The following is a 17,078-nucleotide window of genomic DNA, read 5'->3' on the forward strand; positions in this document are numbered from 1 at the left end:
AGGCAATTTCGGTTCTCGAGAGCCGGAGCTAGGTCAGGTTTTCAGGATATCCACAATGAATATGTATGAGATGGATTTGCATGCACTGCTTCCTTGAGATGCAAATCTATTTCATGCATATTTATTGTGGATATCCTAAAAACCTAACCTGGCTCCGGCTCTCGAGGACCGGAATTGCCTACCCCTGTCCTAGGACTGCAGGCAGCATATTCTCCCATATGGGACTCCCTAGCTTACTGGAATGGGTTGGAGGGAGAGTTGGCCAAAAAAGTAAAGAAATTTTGTAGAAAACTACTTGGCCGAAGTGACCATCACTTCTGGAAAAGAATAAATATACTGAGGACCAAATAGCTGCACTACAGAATGTACCTATAGGAAAAGAATATAAGAATGCAACTGAAGCCTGAATGATGGAGAGCTTATGTTATATCAGAGATGTCTCAAGTGGAGTATAGCCCAAACATGGCAAAAGAGATGTAGATTGTAAGGTATGATGAAAAAATATCCAGGGATAGGCAGAACTAACACGTGAGAAACGGAGGGGATGAACCAGAGAGAAGAGGTTCTGTAGAGCATAGTTGTTTGTATGAGAAAACCAATGTTCTTTTGAAGTCCAAGGTATGAAGATCCATTTCTCCAGAGTGAGAATGAGGCTTAAAAGACAAAAATAAAAGCACAATGATGAGATATATGTCCTCTCCTGATCTCTGTTGTCCAGACAAAAAGAAGGGGTACAGATAAACTACTGTATTATGGTGCAAAACCTGTATATGGCTCAAAAGGAAGCAACAGTGAAGACAGAACAAGTTGAGGATCCCAAATCACTAGAGACTAGTGGAGGTTGACAAGACCTGTACAAAGCTGGAAATCAGAGAATGAATAGATTGTTGACTTGAACATGGAAAATACTCATAACCCGAAGGCAAACTCTGACTAAAATGAAGCCAAGAGCAGAGTAGGAGAGTGGTAGGAAATATTCCTGGAAGGCAGATATGAAGCAGGTTAAAGGCTTGATAATATAAATAATCTATAATGGTAAAAAACATCTCCCCCCACTCCTAGGGCTGCTGCAAGAAGGTTGTCTGGACGCAGCTAAAAAAGTCTGGAAGGATTAGGAAAAATTTATTTATTTGTTTATTCATTCAATTTTCTATACCGTTCTCCCAGGGGAGCTCAGAATGGTTTACATGCATTTATTCAGGTACTCAAGCAGTTTTCCCTCTCTGTCCCGGTGGGATCACAATCTATCTAACATACCTGGGGCAATGAGGGGATTAAGTGACTTGCCCAGGGTCACAAGGAGCAGCAGGGTGCTGAGGCTGTAATTTTAACCACTGTGCCAGCATATGTCCTTTGCATTCCGGAGGAAATGAGGAATGAACTCTGGTAGGAAAATTTTTTTTGAGGGTTGATTCCAGTAATAATGAATGATGTGGAATTTGTGGATTATCAAATCCTGGAGTAGAGAAAATTCTGTAAAGCGAATTCATCTTCCTTGGAGCAGCCTTGACAGTTAAAGGCATCTCCCAATCTCTGAAAAGGATTTGTTTAAACAGTGCATGCTATAGCAATTTGAAAAGATCTTTGGAAGGTCCACGAAAGTTCAATATATTTTGGAATTCACAATTAAATGAGGCATCAGTCTTCACTGAAAGAAACAAATCTTTGCACAATTGGTTAGTTTAAGTGGTAAAGGAGAATTCTTCAGAAGATCATCTTTTGGGCATAGCTGCACCAACAGACTCGGCTTCAGAGAGGGAAAACCTACACTCCGAGTCAGACTTCGAATCCGAAAAATCTTCTGGGAAAAAATGTCTAGAAGAAGTCCTGTGACGTTTTCGGTACCAGTCCGATGAAGCACGAAGGAAATTGATCGATGAAGTTCCTCACTCAAAGAGGCATCAGGTCGACTAAAAGAGAAACTCCGATGTCTTGGTCTGGAACGCCTCACAGAAGAAGAGGACTTATGGCCCAAAGTAGCAGCTCTGTCTCGAACGGGAGCATTGTTGAGAAGTAGATCTTCGATGCGAAGAACCATGCCTGGAGGAAGATTGGCACCTTGACATAAAACCAAGACGCCTCATAGATCCCTGAGCAGTATTTTGATGTTCTAATGGATCGGTGGTATCAGTACCTTGATGCCTCGCAGTGGTATGATCAGGTTGGGCCGGTACCAAGGGAGTTGAGTGTAGGAGATGCATGGAATGCAACCTAAAAACAGTGGCAATCTCTCTGTGAAAGAATTCATCGAGCTTCTTTCGAAGAGTGCACCAGTAGCGATTGCTCAACAACTGGTACAGTTGGTGCATCAGGTTGTTTCAGTATGAGTGACCTGGCAGAAGACGCCTTTTGGCTTGCATCAAGAGACTCAATGCTGTCAAGGCCTGCGATGCCGGCTGAGCAGCATGCACCAATATTGAATATCAGAGCAGCAGGTTGTCTCAAAGAGGTGACCTCGACGAGGAAGCACACTTAGGAGAAGAGAACTTTCAGATCCTTAGATCAATGGCGTTGATATGTGGTCTGCATTAAGAGACTCGATGCTGTAGAGACTCGAGACACTTGCTCGGAAGATGATGACTTAGAAACTGGCTTCCCCAATGCTTTCGAAGGCAACGGCTCCAAAGTTTTCCTATGTCCATAGCAGAGCCAAACAGCTTCTCCCGTTGAATTCAACAGGATTTAATGGAATGCTCTTGCAAGATGGAACACTTAATACATGATTCAATTTGGTGATCAGGTGCCAAACATTGAAGACACAAATTATGTGAGTCGGTTATGGAAATAGGCCTATGCCACCTGCAGCACTTTTTAAACCCCATTGATTTCAACCTGGGAAAAATCTCATCAGCAAGATTGAACTCAATGGTGAACTTTAACTATAAAAACAAAAGGGGACTCAAGGGGACTTTAACTATAAAAACAAAAGTAAAACTATAAACTAGGAAAAAAGAAACGCGAAGCAAGAAGGCAATGCTGATCGAACAGAGTTCAGTCAAAAACAGACTTCACTCTGCGAAAAACGAAGAGGTACCACAAGCGGGCGTCGAGCGGGAAGGCACTCAACACATGCAGGGTGCAGGCAGACGTGAAATTTCTTAAAACTTAAAGTGACAGTACACTTTTCATGCTGTCCATACCGGGTTCTGTGGATGACAACATCCATATGTGAGAATATGCTGCCTGCTTGTCCTAGGATAATACCTTATATGGAATGGAATTGCTTTGACTGTGTGAAGCTTGTGAAATGTCGTCACACAGTCATTTGACAAAATTATATATAAGAAAGTGAACCTGGAATAAGTTTCAGACGTCACCTTTGTACAAATTATATCATTATTGGAATTTTATGAAAAGGCTGCATTTGTAATTGGCTTTTAAAAAATATTTAATATTTTCAATTGGAAATATGTACTGTATATTTGTACAAATTCTTGAATTGGGGTACCTTGTTGGGCAGGGGGTTTCAGCCTCCCCTTGCTCAGGTCCTGAGCTGAAAACCCTTTCACTCCATTACCCAAAGCAGCAGCCAGTCAGCAGGAGATAGTGTTCAAAACGGGCTGCTTGTGGCCAGCCCCAGGAGGGCCATTCCTCTGACACATCACTTCCGACGCGTCAAAGAAAAGGCCCTGCCAGGGTTGGTTGGCCGCAAGCAGCCTGTTTTGAGTGCTGCCTCCCGTTGACTGGCTGTCACTTTGGGTAAGGGAGGGAGGGGGTTCACAGCTCAGGACTGCCACCTGTTTCTGCTGCTTTGTAGCTCAGGACTGCTGCCACGCTGGTACTTCAGGGCGGCAGGGAGGTTTGAGGCTCAGGATGCCGTCACTTCTGCAACGTACTTTGGGGCTTGAAGGAGGGAGGCTTTGCGGCTCAAAACCGCTGCCCTGCTGGTACTTCGGGGTGGCAGGAGGGTTTGCGACTCAGGAATGCTGCCACTTCTGCAATGTACTTTGGGGCTTGAGGGGGGTTTGCAGCTCAGGGCTGCTGCCACTTTTAGGGGACTCCCCCCCCTCCACTGGCGATTTTTTTGCCAGTTGGATGAGTGCAGGTTAACTGAGTACCAATTAACTGAGATTCTACTTTGATGAAAGGATTTTTCTCCCATATCCAGCTAGTCAGTCAGAACTTCGGGCTGCCAGTTGGACTGATCCTCAACCCCTGTGGAACCGCATACATGAAGGATGGAGGCAAAATTGAAACTGGCACCCTGAAGAGCCCTGCTGAGCCTGCGCTTAAGCTTCTGTGATTCAGTAGGCAAGCTAAGCTACTAGGGATACGAATCCCGAGCTCCACAAAGTTTTCTGCAGGCTGGCCAAACAGGTCCCCAAGGGATTAACTTATCAGCTGCAGATCCAAATCTGCTTCTTCTCCACGCAGGCCGAGCTTTCCCCTGTACTGGGGAGTTCTGGTGCACCAATAGCCAAAACCGCTAAAAATACTGTATATACTTGAATATAAAGTTGATCCGAATACAAGTCGAGACCCACATTTTTCCCTCCAAAAAGGAAGAATGGTTGCAAATATAACATGGGGACTTAATATTCAAGTGCCCTGCCAGGCTCTGCACCCAGCTCCTACTCCCCCTTCCCTCCCCTGCCAGGCTCTGCACCCAGCCCCCTCACTCCCTACTAGGCTCTGCATTCAACCCCCCTCCCTCCCTGCACCATACCATCTCTCTCCCGATGCCTTGCAGGCTTCCAGCAGGCCTGCCGCGGACCCAGTGGTCCAAGATATAAGGGATCCTCCATTTCCCGTTTCAGCAGAATCCCCCAAAAACCACGCACCCCCAACTCCTCGACGGCATCTGGCTGCTGAGAGTTCTCAACTTGCGAGAACTCGCAGCAACCATTCAGCTAGCGGCCTCAAACAGAGCAGGAGGGCAGGAAAACTACTCCTGCTCCATGCACCAGCTAGCTATCAGGTATATAAAATGTATGTGGGGGGAGGCAATGGGTTTTGGATTCAGCTGGGACGGGAGACGGGGGGATCCCTCATGTCCCAGCCCACTGCTGGACCACCAGGTCTTACGGCAGGCCCTGTAGAGACTTGCAATAGGTTCGGGAGAGGGCGAGTAGACGATGACCTGAATATAAGCAGAGACCCCCTATTTTTGGGGGGATCAAAAAATCTCAGCTTATATTCAACTATATGTGGTAATAAAGAAATATACAGAGCAGATCAGAAAGACACCTTCTGGCTCGTGTGCAAAAGGAAAAACTGAAGGGGGCAGCAGAGTCCTCTGGAGGAGTTGAAAACCTGGAGTGGATTCCTTCTGTACAGCTTGACAGCATGGGAATAGCAGCCTACTGTCCAGAATGACACACCTATCACACTAGAACAACTGTTAAGCCTGATCAATGCTGGGTAAAACAATGGAAGCCACATTCATTATGGTTCTAACTAACTGACCAATCCCCCCACCCTCCCCTTAAAACTGACAATGCTGCTTTGACAACTTATGTGGAAAACAACATCAATGTAAATTTAACATGGCAAATTACCCTAAAGACATAGGTAAAAAGAACAGCAGGAGAGAGGAAACAGTTACCATTGTTAGACTCTTTTAAGCACAACAGAGCCAGAACATGCTGAAGTGGTGGATAATCCACAAATGCAATGTTGTAATATTCATGAATTACTGAAGGATGTAATAACTAGAACAAGTTAGCAGTTGAGTGCTCAGTGTATTTATGTGTAATTGATTTTTCATATAAGTTAGAGAAAGGTGCTCTTTACTGCCATTCCTTTACATATCTACACTACCTTGCCTACAGTCCAGCATACCATAAAACCTCTTGTCAGGTCAGTATGTGCTCTGGACCTGAAAAGGTTGGGGAAAATGCTCTACATATTGTAGCACTCCAACTGGTAATTATGGTAGGTAGGCCAGTCTAATCAGAATGTACAGATTAGCTTCAGTCAGACCCAGGAAAAAGATTACCTTGCTGCCCTCAAGATGGACTGTCATGTTTCCATACAGAAGCAAGGCATGTGGAGAGATATAATAATGTAGTTAAGAATCCAGACAGAACCTGTGGCATGCTAGGTAACTTGAACTGCTGTATAAATAGTGAAAAGGACCCCAGAAAGCAAGCACAAGATTTTAGGAGACAGTCATTTGTGTTATCAGCTGATCATGGTTCAGAACACAAGTGAAAACAACTAAGCACCTGGGATCACTCTGCAAAACTGCTGATCAAACAAATGAGGCAAAAAAGGCTAAAGGGTAAAAGGAGGATGGGACTCGATATACTGCTTTTTCTGTGTGGTTTACACAATCAAAGTGGCTTACATATTTTAGACAGGTATTTATTTTGTACCTGGGGCAATGAAATGTTAAGTGATTTGCCCAGACTAATAAGGAGCTGCAGCAGGAATCGAACTCACAACCTTAGGGTGCTGAGGCAGCTGTCCTAACTACTAGGCCACTTCTCCATTGCTACTCTTCTTATGCACAAGCACTGTTCTACCACCTCCTTCCTCTGAGGAATCCCTATATTGAATACTCCTCCTCCCACATTTCAAACCACCCTGTGTAGTTACGAGGGTCATTTCATAAATAATGCACTTTTATTTTTTAAATTTACATGTTTGTTTGGTTTTTTTTCAACTATTTCTTTATAATCCTTCAATATAGTCTCCCTGCTTTGCAATGACCGAATCCCCCACATCCAGAAAGCTTCATTATTCCATCCAAGATACCATTTTTGTTTAGTTGCTGAATGTCTCGGGTACCAGCAGAAGAAAGCTCTTCCAGAAATGCAAAATGATGTCCACACTTAGGTTGTTTCAACTTTGGAAAAAGGTCAAAGACGGGTGGTCTCATGTCTGGACTATAGGGAGCATGAGGTAACACCTCTCAGCAGTATTTGCGTAGTTTTTCAATGACGACATTCCCTATGTGCGGGCGAGTGTTGTCGTGAAGAATGAGTGGCCCAGCTAAGAGCAACTGAGGTCGGGTTTTGTGCATTTTTCTACACATTTTTTTGCAAAAAATCACAATAATACACTGCTGTGACACTTCTTCCACATGGAACTTTTTTCTGTGATGATGATGCCTTCATGATCATAAGCAAAAATCATCATTTGTTTGACTTTTGATTGAGCTCGTCAAATTTTTTTTGGTCATGGAAAAGATGGAGCTCGCCACTCATCACTGAAAAACTACGTAAATGTGGCTGGGAGGTGTTAACTCATGCTCCCTACAGTCCACACTTCAACCTTTTTCCAAAGTGGAAACAACCTATGCGTGGACATCGTTTTGCATCTCTGGAAGAGCTTTATTCCACCAGTACCCGAGTCCTGCCTGTTAATTTTCTTTCCTGCTGGTTGATGGCTGTTATCCCACTAGTCTCTGGATTCATCTGCTGCTGATAAGGAATGGTGTCTTGGATGGAATAATGAAATTTCCCGGACGTGGGGGATTCAGTCATTGCAAAGCAGGGAGACTATATTGAAGAACTGTAAAGAAATACTTGAAAAAAAATAAAACATGTAAATTTTAAAATAGTGTGCATTATTTATGAAATAACCCTCGTATAATCTGCTCCCAGGGCTACTAATATACCAAGAGGACTCCACAGGCATCTTGGGTTTCTTGATCCCTAACTGTGAGCCAAGGACCCTACTGTCAAAGTAGAATTCTGGCTGCTACCTTTGTGAAGTAGACCCAATACACTTCAATATCCAGAGATAGTGCCCAGGGAAGCACTAATGGAGTCTGCTTCTCCTGAGGTTTTCGCCCAAAGTGTGGTGTACCAGGTGAGTGCTTCCTGCCATGTATGAAGGCAGTTATGCCTGCTGATGTGGGCTTAGACCTGTTACTCCATCACATTTGCTGCTATATCCATCCTACCTCTGCAGGGTGCTGTAGCTTGCCACTTTTCCCTAAACAGTCCAGCAGTGTCAGTTGCTAACAAGTGTTGCAGCTTAGTGCTTCTGAATCTCTCTTTGCAGTGGTGGATAGAGAAGGGGGGATAGGGTGACGCCAGGCCTCAAAAGTCTGATTCCCCCAAGGAAAATTAACTATTCACCCAGCTGTCACTTTGCTAGCCCCCCTGAACCCTAAGCACTTGGGTCCACTATGGAACAAGACCCGCAAAAGTCTCTGCAACAAAGATCAGTCCAAGTCCCTTTCTATTTGCTGAAAGCAAGAACATAAGAACATAAGAAGTTGCCACCACTGGGTCAGACCATTGGTCCATCGCGCCCAGCGGTCCGCTCCCGCGGCGGCCCGTCAGGTCTATGACCTGTAATGTGGTTCCTGTCCGTTTCTGTAACCTACCTCTTCTTTTTTATCTGTAACCCTCAATCCCCTATTCTTTTAGGAACTTGTCTAAACCTTCCTTGAAACCCTGCAATGTGCTCTGGGCTATCACAACCTCCGGAAGCGCGTTCCATGTGTCCACCACCCTCTGGGTAAAAAAGAACCTTCTAGCATTTGTTCTAAACCTGACATTTAAGTTTTTTCTGTCCATGTAATGGAGCCCCTATTGAGCCTGTTTACTGATGAAGACCAGAGGATCTCAACATGCACATGTCCATTTTGATTAAAATAATCTAAATGCACAGTTCTATGCTATTCTATTCTGCTCATCCACATTTCTAAACTGATTACAGATCACCACCATACATATCACAATAGAATGGGGAAAAAACTAAAGCACACAAAAAATACAATAGTTTGTAAAAAAGGTTTTTTTTGGCACAAGCGCTTACATAAAAGTGGAATTTCACCTTTTTACCAAAAAGTCAATAAAATATTTCTGTTGGAATACCTAAAAAAATAACTTGTTCAACAATTTTGATCCTGACACAAAAGAGTCAACAGAGCAAAAAAGAGAGGAAGACCCAAAAATCCACAGTAAAACAATAACATCAGTATCCACAACCTTTCGCTTTTAACAAAAGAGTCAACATACATCTAAGCACATCAAAACAATTTATATCTACTATCAAAAATTCTTATTGAAGGTAAAGGCAGATCTAAAATAATTTAGCATACCTTGAAAGGCTTTGGAAGTTAGAAACACTCCTTTTTATTGCCAGTGCAAAGCACAGGGAGTAAATGTTTCACATATATTTATAACAATAAGTTATTTTGGAAGTTATAAAAGCTCTCTTCCCCCCTCAACAAAAAAAAAAAAAGAGGCAAATCCCAAAAAATTGAATATTGGTTAGATGAGATTATCTGAAACACCAATAGTTTATAAAATGTAATCCCAACCACAATTTTTATATTTCAGATAGACTAACCACCTTTAAATTCTGCACTCTTGAAAAAAAATAATAACATGTCACTTTCAACTCCCAGAAGAAATTCTGGGTCAGAAACTGGATTAACAGAGCCCCTGTCCTTTTTAAGGTTAAAGCCAGATTATTTGAGGTCATTTATACAATTTATGGCTGTCACATGCAGAATACAAAATTAGTATTAATAGGCAATCAAAACTGATCATCCTCAATGTACAGTGCAACCTGCAGCTCACCAACAGACTGAAAACATGAATTAAACAACGATGAAAGTAGCCTCCAAACATCCAACAACTTTAACCTGTTGAACTTGATACATCAAAAACAAGCCACAATTTTTTTTTCCAATTTTCTTTAGTCTATTAAATAAAATTGTACTGTGTGTAGCACCAAAAGCATTTATTGACACCAAGTCAGTCTAATAAGCTCACAGTTCTAAGAAACTGAAATGCAGAGATCCTGCGCACAAATACCATCTTTCAGTGCCTCAAACAGATGACTCTTATGCACACAACTTAACAGGGAGTTGTAATCCTAAGACTGAACCTGTGGAATAACTAAGAAAGCAAATTTCCTGAGTTTCCAGGTAAATGATGCCAGATAGTAGAGGTCTAATGAAAGTCAATTTCATTGTCAGCATATACAGACTATCTCTTGAAAGAAAGATGTTCTTGTGTTCTTATTCTGATTCCAGAAAGAATGTGAGCAAGAATTGCTACATAGTTCAAAATTTTGAAAAAGTCTCAGACTGTACCTCTGGAGCTGAATATCTTAGAAACATAGAAGATGAAGGCAGAAAAGGGCTATAGCCCATCAAGTCTGCCCACTCTGCTTACCCACCCCCTGTCTATGCCCTAATGACCCAATTTCTTGATCTTGACCCTCATAGGGATCCCACATGGGTATCCCATTTATTCTTAAAGTCTGGCACGCTGTCTGCCTCGATCACCTGCACTGGAAGCTTGTTCCAATGATCAACCACTCTCTCTGTGAAGAAATACTTTCTGGTGTCGCCATGAAATTTTCCGCCCCTGAGTTTGAGCGGGTGCCCTCTTGTGGCCGAGGGTCCCTTGAGAAAGAAAATATCATCTTCCCCTTCGACACGTCCCGTGAGGTACTTAAATGTTTCGATCATGTCTCCCCTCTCCCTACGTTCCTCAAGAGTGTAGAGCTGCAATTTGTTCAGTCTCTCTTCGTACGAGAGACCCTTGAGCCCCGAGATCATCCTGGTGGCCGTCCGTTGAACCGATTCAATTCTGCGCACATCTTTACTGTAATGTGGCCTCCAGAATTGCACACAGTACTCCAGATGAGGTCTCACCATGGCCCTGTAACAAGGCTATGAGATATGATATTCTACCAACTGGAATTCATAAGAGGCCTACTTGATTGGAAACAATTTAGACTGTAAGCTCTTTGGAGCAGGGACAGTCTTCTTTGTGACTCTGTACAGTGCTGAATGTGTCTGAAAGTGCTATAGAAATAATTAATAGTAATAGTAATTAGTGTTGAAGTCAGGCTATTTAGAAAAATATGTGCACTTTGTCTTTATAATGTAAATAATGAGTCCAATGACCTGATTGGGAACAGGGCAGATAGTTGGTCACAAATTAATTTTAGTGTTGAGGGTGGAAGGGAAGACCAACTGACTTTCCCACCAAAAATTCAAATTTGTGACCAACTGACTGCCCTGTTCCCAATCAGAACATAAGAACAAGCCTTACTGGGTCAGATCAATGGTCCATCAAACCCAGTACCCCGTTCTCATGGTGGCCAAGCCAGGTCACTAGTACCTGGCCAAAAGCCAAAACCCAAGGAGTAGCAACATTCCATGCTACCGATCCAGGGTAAGTAGTGGCTTCCTCCATGTCTTTCTCAATAACAAACTATGCACCTTTCCTCTAGGAAATTGTCCAAACCTTTCTTTAAACCAGCTATGCTATCCGCTCTTACCACAACCTCTGGCAACGCGATCCAGAACTTAACTATTCTCTGAGTGAAAAAAATTTTCTCCTATTGGTTTTAAAAGTATTTCCCTGTAACTTCATCAAGTGTCTCCTAGTCTTGTAATTTTTGACGGAGTGAAAAATCGATCCCCTTGTACCCGTTCTACTCCACTCAGGATTTTGTAGACTTCAATCATATCTCCCCTCAGCCGTCTCTTTTCTAATCTGAGGAGCCCTAACCTTTTTAGGGTTTCCTCATACGAGAAGAGTTCCATCCCCTTTATCATCTTGGTCGCTCTTCTTTGAACCTTTTCTAGCGCAACTATATCTTTCTTGAGATAAGGAGACCAGAATTGAATGCAATACTCCAGATGAGGTTGCACCATGGAGTGATACAGGGGCATTATAATATTCTTAGTCTCATTAACCATCCCTTTTTTTAATAATTCCTAGCATCCTGTTTGCTTTTCTGGCCGCCGCCACCACACATTAGGCAGAAGGTTTCATTGTATTGTCTACGATGACACCCAGATCCTTATCTTGGGTTGGGCACTAAGTCTCCAAGGTGGACCCTGGCATCTGGTAACTGTGATTTGGGATATTCTTCCCAATGTGCATCACTTTGCACTTGTCCACATTAAATTTCATCTGCCACTTGGATGCCAAGTCTTCCAATTTCCTAAGATCTGCCTGCAATTTTTCACAATCTGCGTGCATTTTAACAACTCTGAATAGTTTAATGTCATCTGCAAATTTAATTACCTCATCGTTCCAATTTCCAGATCATTTATAAATAAGTTAAATTGCACCGGTCCTAGTACAGACCCCTGTGGCACGCCACTGTTTACCTCTCCTCCACTGAGAAAAATGACCATTTAACCCTACCCTGTTTTCTATCTGATAACCAATTCCTAATCCACAACCAATCTTTTCTACCTATCCCATGACTAATTTTCTCAGAAGCTTCTCCTGAGGAACTTTATCAAAAGCTTTCTGAAAATCTAGATACACTACATCAACCGGCTCACCTTTATCCACATGTTTATTCACACCTTCAAAGAAGTCAAGCAAATTGTTGAGGCAAGTTCTCCCTCAGCTGAACCCATGCTGACTTTGTCTCATTAAATCATGTTTGTCTACATATTCCACAATTTTATCTTTTATAATTGTTTCCACTATTTTGCCCGGCACTGAAGTGACGCTTATTGGTCTGTAATTTCTTGGATCTCCCCTGGAGCCCTTTTTAAAAATCGGCATAACATTGGCCACCCTCCAATCTTCAGGTACTACAGATGATTTTAGCGACAGGTTATAGATCACTAACAGCAGGTTAGCAATTTCATGTTTGAGTTCTTTTAGTACCCTGGGATGCATACCATCCGGTCCAGACTTATCATCAATTTTTAACTTGTTGATTTGGTTTAGTATATCTTCCAGATTCACCGAGATTTTTTTCAGTTCCTTTGCATCATCACCCACTCTTTACAAAGGCAAACTGCAGACCTCACAGCATACTCTGAAGTCACAGCATGATGGCTGAAACATCAGTTTCTACCCAAGACACAGCAAGACTTGGACGATGCCAGCTGCAGAAACCCTGAGAGAACATACACTGCTTTGGTGCAAAGCAACCAAAATATGATTGCTGCTCTCACTACCAAGGTCTTCTTTCACATACATCCAGACTACTGCTCAACCTGAGAAACCTCTCCAGAAACAGTGGAGGTTTTGCATTTGGCCAAAACTGGCTTTGCTTGCCTGCTTCCAAGAGAAGCCTACTAAACTGGCTGACATGCTGAACTGTCATAACTTACCTGCAGTGAATCACCTCCCTGTTTATCCAGAGAGTGAAGGAGGGATGATTTCACTCAAATAGCCCATGCTGCTTCTCTGCCTTCTCCTAGAACAGGCCAAATTCAGCAGTTGGCTCAAAGAACTATTATGATTTACCTGCAACAAGTCACCTCTCCTTTATTAAAGCTTAACTCAGGAAAAACAAAGTATTTTGTAACTTCTTCACACCCATACGATACTAAGACCTTCTCCCTTTTAATGTTAATCTTTCTCTTACCTAGTGTATCAGTCCGTAAACTTGCCAGTTGTATTCCTTTTTTTAAACATTTTTTCAAAACATACTTATTGTTTAAAGTATTTTTGCTATTTTGTTTTCTGTTTTTTTGTTTGTTTTTGTTTTTAATACAATGTTAAATTATATGTTGTTTTTACATATTGTAACTTGCTTAGAAAAATTTTAATTAAGCGACTAATCAAATATGAATAAAACTTGAAACTTGAACTTGATCATAAATAAATTCAATTATCCTTGCCAATCGACCATTAAGATCTTGGGTATAATACTAGATCAAAGTTTGACTATGAAGAACAAGGTGGATTCTTTGGTTAGAAAAGATTTCTTCACCCTTTGGAAGCTTCGATCTATGTTTCATCATTTAGAATTCTGGTGCAGTCCCTTATACTTAGCTTGATTACTGTAATATTTGGCAATATCTCAGAGGAATATGCAGCGACAGCGAATGATTCAAAATGCAACGGTCAGGTTGATTTTTGGGTTGAAGAAATATGATCACATAACACCCTCTTATCGGATACTGCATTGGTTGCTAATGGAGATGCAGGTGAAGTTCAAGTTTAGTTGCTTTTGTTTCAAGACTCTGTTTGGTCTATCTCCTAAATATATAATTGAGCTCTTCTCTTTTGCAACCAATAAACACAGGAGAAATTAGCATTTGAATTTTGTTTATCCACCGTTAAGAGGCTGCAAATTTAAAAAACATCATCAATATCTTCTCTCATATCAGGCAGCATTGTGGGGTAAGGACCTAGAACATCTAATTATGCTTTCTGATTCCTATGTGGAATTTAGGAGACATTCAAATACATATTTCTTCTTGAAACATTTAGGTAACTAACTGGTATGGATATTGTAATGAACCATCTAGATCATTATAGTATTATTTCTAATTATTTGGTTATCTAATTTCTTCTCTTAATTGTATTTTTTAATTTTTTGTAAACCGAATAGAACTTTACAGTCTTGTGGTATATAAATTGATTATTATTATTATTATCTTGACAAACTAGAAAGCAGGTGCAGGAAGAGTGGGATTGCATTTGCCTGACGCCTGCTTGCTTATCTGTTCCCAAACCAGACCAAACCATTAACTGCTTCCACTAGTCTTTAAGGCTCTATCAATTGTAATCTGCACATCCATATCCCAAAAAGGCCGGGGTCAGAAAACTTGTCTGAACAAAACATGGAGGTTGATACAGGAGCTGCTGCCAGGTCTTGCAAGGGAGTACTATTGTAGAAAATCTAACAATTCTCAGAGTATCTTAAGGTTACGCTCCACCTTCAGAGACCAAGCTGAGCCCAACAGGCAGGAGGCGCCACACTCCACATTCAGAGATGAAGCTGAGCCCAACAGGCAGGAGGTGCCACACTCCACATTCAGAGATGGAGCTGAGACTGACAGGAAGGAGGTGCCAGGCTCTACTGCCAGAGACAGAACCAAGCTCAACAGGTAGAGGGAAGAGATAAGGAAAGGGATTGGGACTTGTATACCACCTTTTTGTAGTTTTACAACCACATTCAAAGTGATTTACATATAAGTACTTCAAGCATTTTCCCTATCTGTCATAGTGGACTCACAATCTGTCTAGTGTTCCTGGGGCAGTGGAGGATTTATGACTTGCCCAGGGTCACAAGGAGCAGCATAGGGTTTGAACCCACAACCTCAGGGTGCCAAGGCTGTAGCTCTAACCACTACACCACCCTAATCTATGACTGGAGACAGAACTGCACTGGACAGGGAAGTACTCCATTCTCTCCATTCTATGTCCAGAAAAAGAACTGTGCCAAAACATACAGAAAGCACTACGCGCCATCTTCAGAATTGGAGTTGAGCTGGACAGCCAGGAAGCGCTATACCCTACATCCAGAAATGGCGAAGTACTGACCATGTAGGAAGTGCAACTCTTTACATCCAGAGAAGGTGCACTAAACAGACCAGTGCCATGTTTGATATCCAAAGATGCAACGGCATTGAACAGTAGGCATCACCACGCTCCAAAAGGGAGCAGAATCAACTAAGTAGATGGAAATGGAACTGCTCTGAACAAGCAGGAGGAGTTCCACTCCACTACCAGAGATAGAGCTGAGCCGAATGGGCTCTCTTACATAAAAACAACCACTATTTTACTTAGCAAGCAGACCACCAGTCTCTTAGAAAATGCACTGAAACCACGTCAGCACTTATCAGGATGACAAATATTAAAAATATCTAAACTAAACCTTAGGCTTATATACCGCATCTTCTCTATAACAGTAGAGCTTGGCACGGTTTACAAGAAATTAGAAAGGAGAACGGATACAATATGAATTTGGAATCGTATGGAGAGGAGCGGAATTTACAACTTTGAAAATAGTCTAGTTTTCAGATGTTTTCAAAATGGTTGGAAAGAGCCCAGATCGGGCAGTTGAATAGGAAGATTATTCCACAGCTCGGTAGTTTTGAAAAGTAGAGACTTCCCTAATTTGCCAATGTAGGAAAGGACAATTTAAATTTTAGAGTAGATCTGGTAATGTGTCAGATCTTACAGAATTCCGAGACAGGGGAATTAAAGGAGGAAGGATGTCATGCAAGATCTTAAATGTTAAGCAGGCACATTTAAAATAAATCCCGGAAATTAATGGAAGCCAATGAAGTTTTTGCAGGAGTGGAGAGGCCAGGCAGGGAAACTAGAAATCAAAGACACCAGCAGGTAGAAATACCAGATGAAGCACAGAATGCCACACCAGCAAGCTCTCAAGGAGAAACTCAGATTTGGGCACAAGGGCAGAGGACTTCTGGAGAAGGGAAATTTATAAAAGGCCTCTGGAGAAGAGGCACAAACACCAATACTTTCAATCTTCATCTTGGAATAGAATTTCACTCTGTAATGTCCAATTCTATCTATCCCTCCCCAACATCTGAAAAGTCTCAATGAAACTAAAGTAAACCAAAGCTGTAGAAAGGTCATAAAATGCACAATTATATAGGTAAGATAATTGTGTAAATTAGACAAGCCCCTGCAGCTGAATAAGAGTACTGTACAATTCAGGGTTCACATAAAGACAAACAGTAAGGGCCAAGTTGTTCCATCCACCGCCAGCCCAAAAACTGCCCTGTGAAGAGGCTCCTGTACCAAGAAAACCTCCTGCTCAATTCCAGCGGGAACTTTCTCTTCCTTTTTTTTTTTTTTTTAAACTGCCATAAAAAGTGGCTCCCACAGGACGAGGCCTGAACTGCTCCTGTTCCCACCAAAACCAACCGATGTTGACCTGGCACTGCTTCCCGTTCTCCATCGCAGGAGCAGAGCTGAATCCGAAAGCAAAGAAATCTACCTGTCCTTAATATTAATCTGAGTCGAACCACCACAGAAAGGAAGCACCAAAAGGCAACCACACAACCACAGTAAGGAGCGGTAGGAAGAAACGCCTGTGGCTAGGATTGGTAGGGGAAAATAATAAATTTCAATACTCACTCCTTTGCGCAACAAAGGCCAAGGTCCTTCAACCCACAGCAGGGAGCGGCTGCAGTACATACTGGCAGAGAGGAGAAGGGGTCAGAGCTTGAGCACACACACTCCTCCATGTATTAAAAGCCCACAGCTAGGAGTGGCTGCAGCACACACTAGCAGAGAGCAGAAGTAGTCAGAGGCTCCCCTCAGTCCACAACAAGGAGCCTGACATTCTCCTGACGCTGGAAAGTAGCTCCCCTGGGTTTACCAAAATCCTCTGTTTCGGGTTATTTATTTATTTTTTAAACTATGAGGAAGGAGCCGAGGAGCCCTGGGGTTGGGAAGGGACCCAGAAACCTAAAT

The 17,078-nt window shown here is 42.3% G+C and overlaps 1 protein-coding gene across 16 annotated transcripts in view; it reads right to left on the reverse strand.

Annotated features, from left to right (window-relative positions):
* The window catches only part of LOC117345757 (copine-1-like), a 162,711-nt gene that overhangs the window by 120,420 nt on the left and 25,213 nt on the right, over positions 1 to 17,078 (reverse strand). The window lies entirely within an intron of this gene.

The sequence above is a fragment of the Geotrypetes seraphini genome, chromosome 11 (assembly GCF_902459505.1).
Source record: "Geotrypetes seraphini chromosome 11, aGeoSer1.1, whole genome shotgun sequence".
Classification (NCBI taxonomy): domain Eukaryota; kingdom Metazoa; phylum Chordata; class Amphibia; order Gymnophiona; family Dermophiidae; genus Geotrypetes; species Geotrypetes seraphini.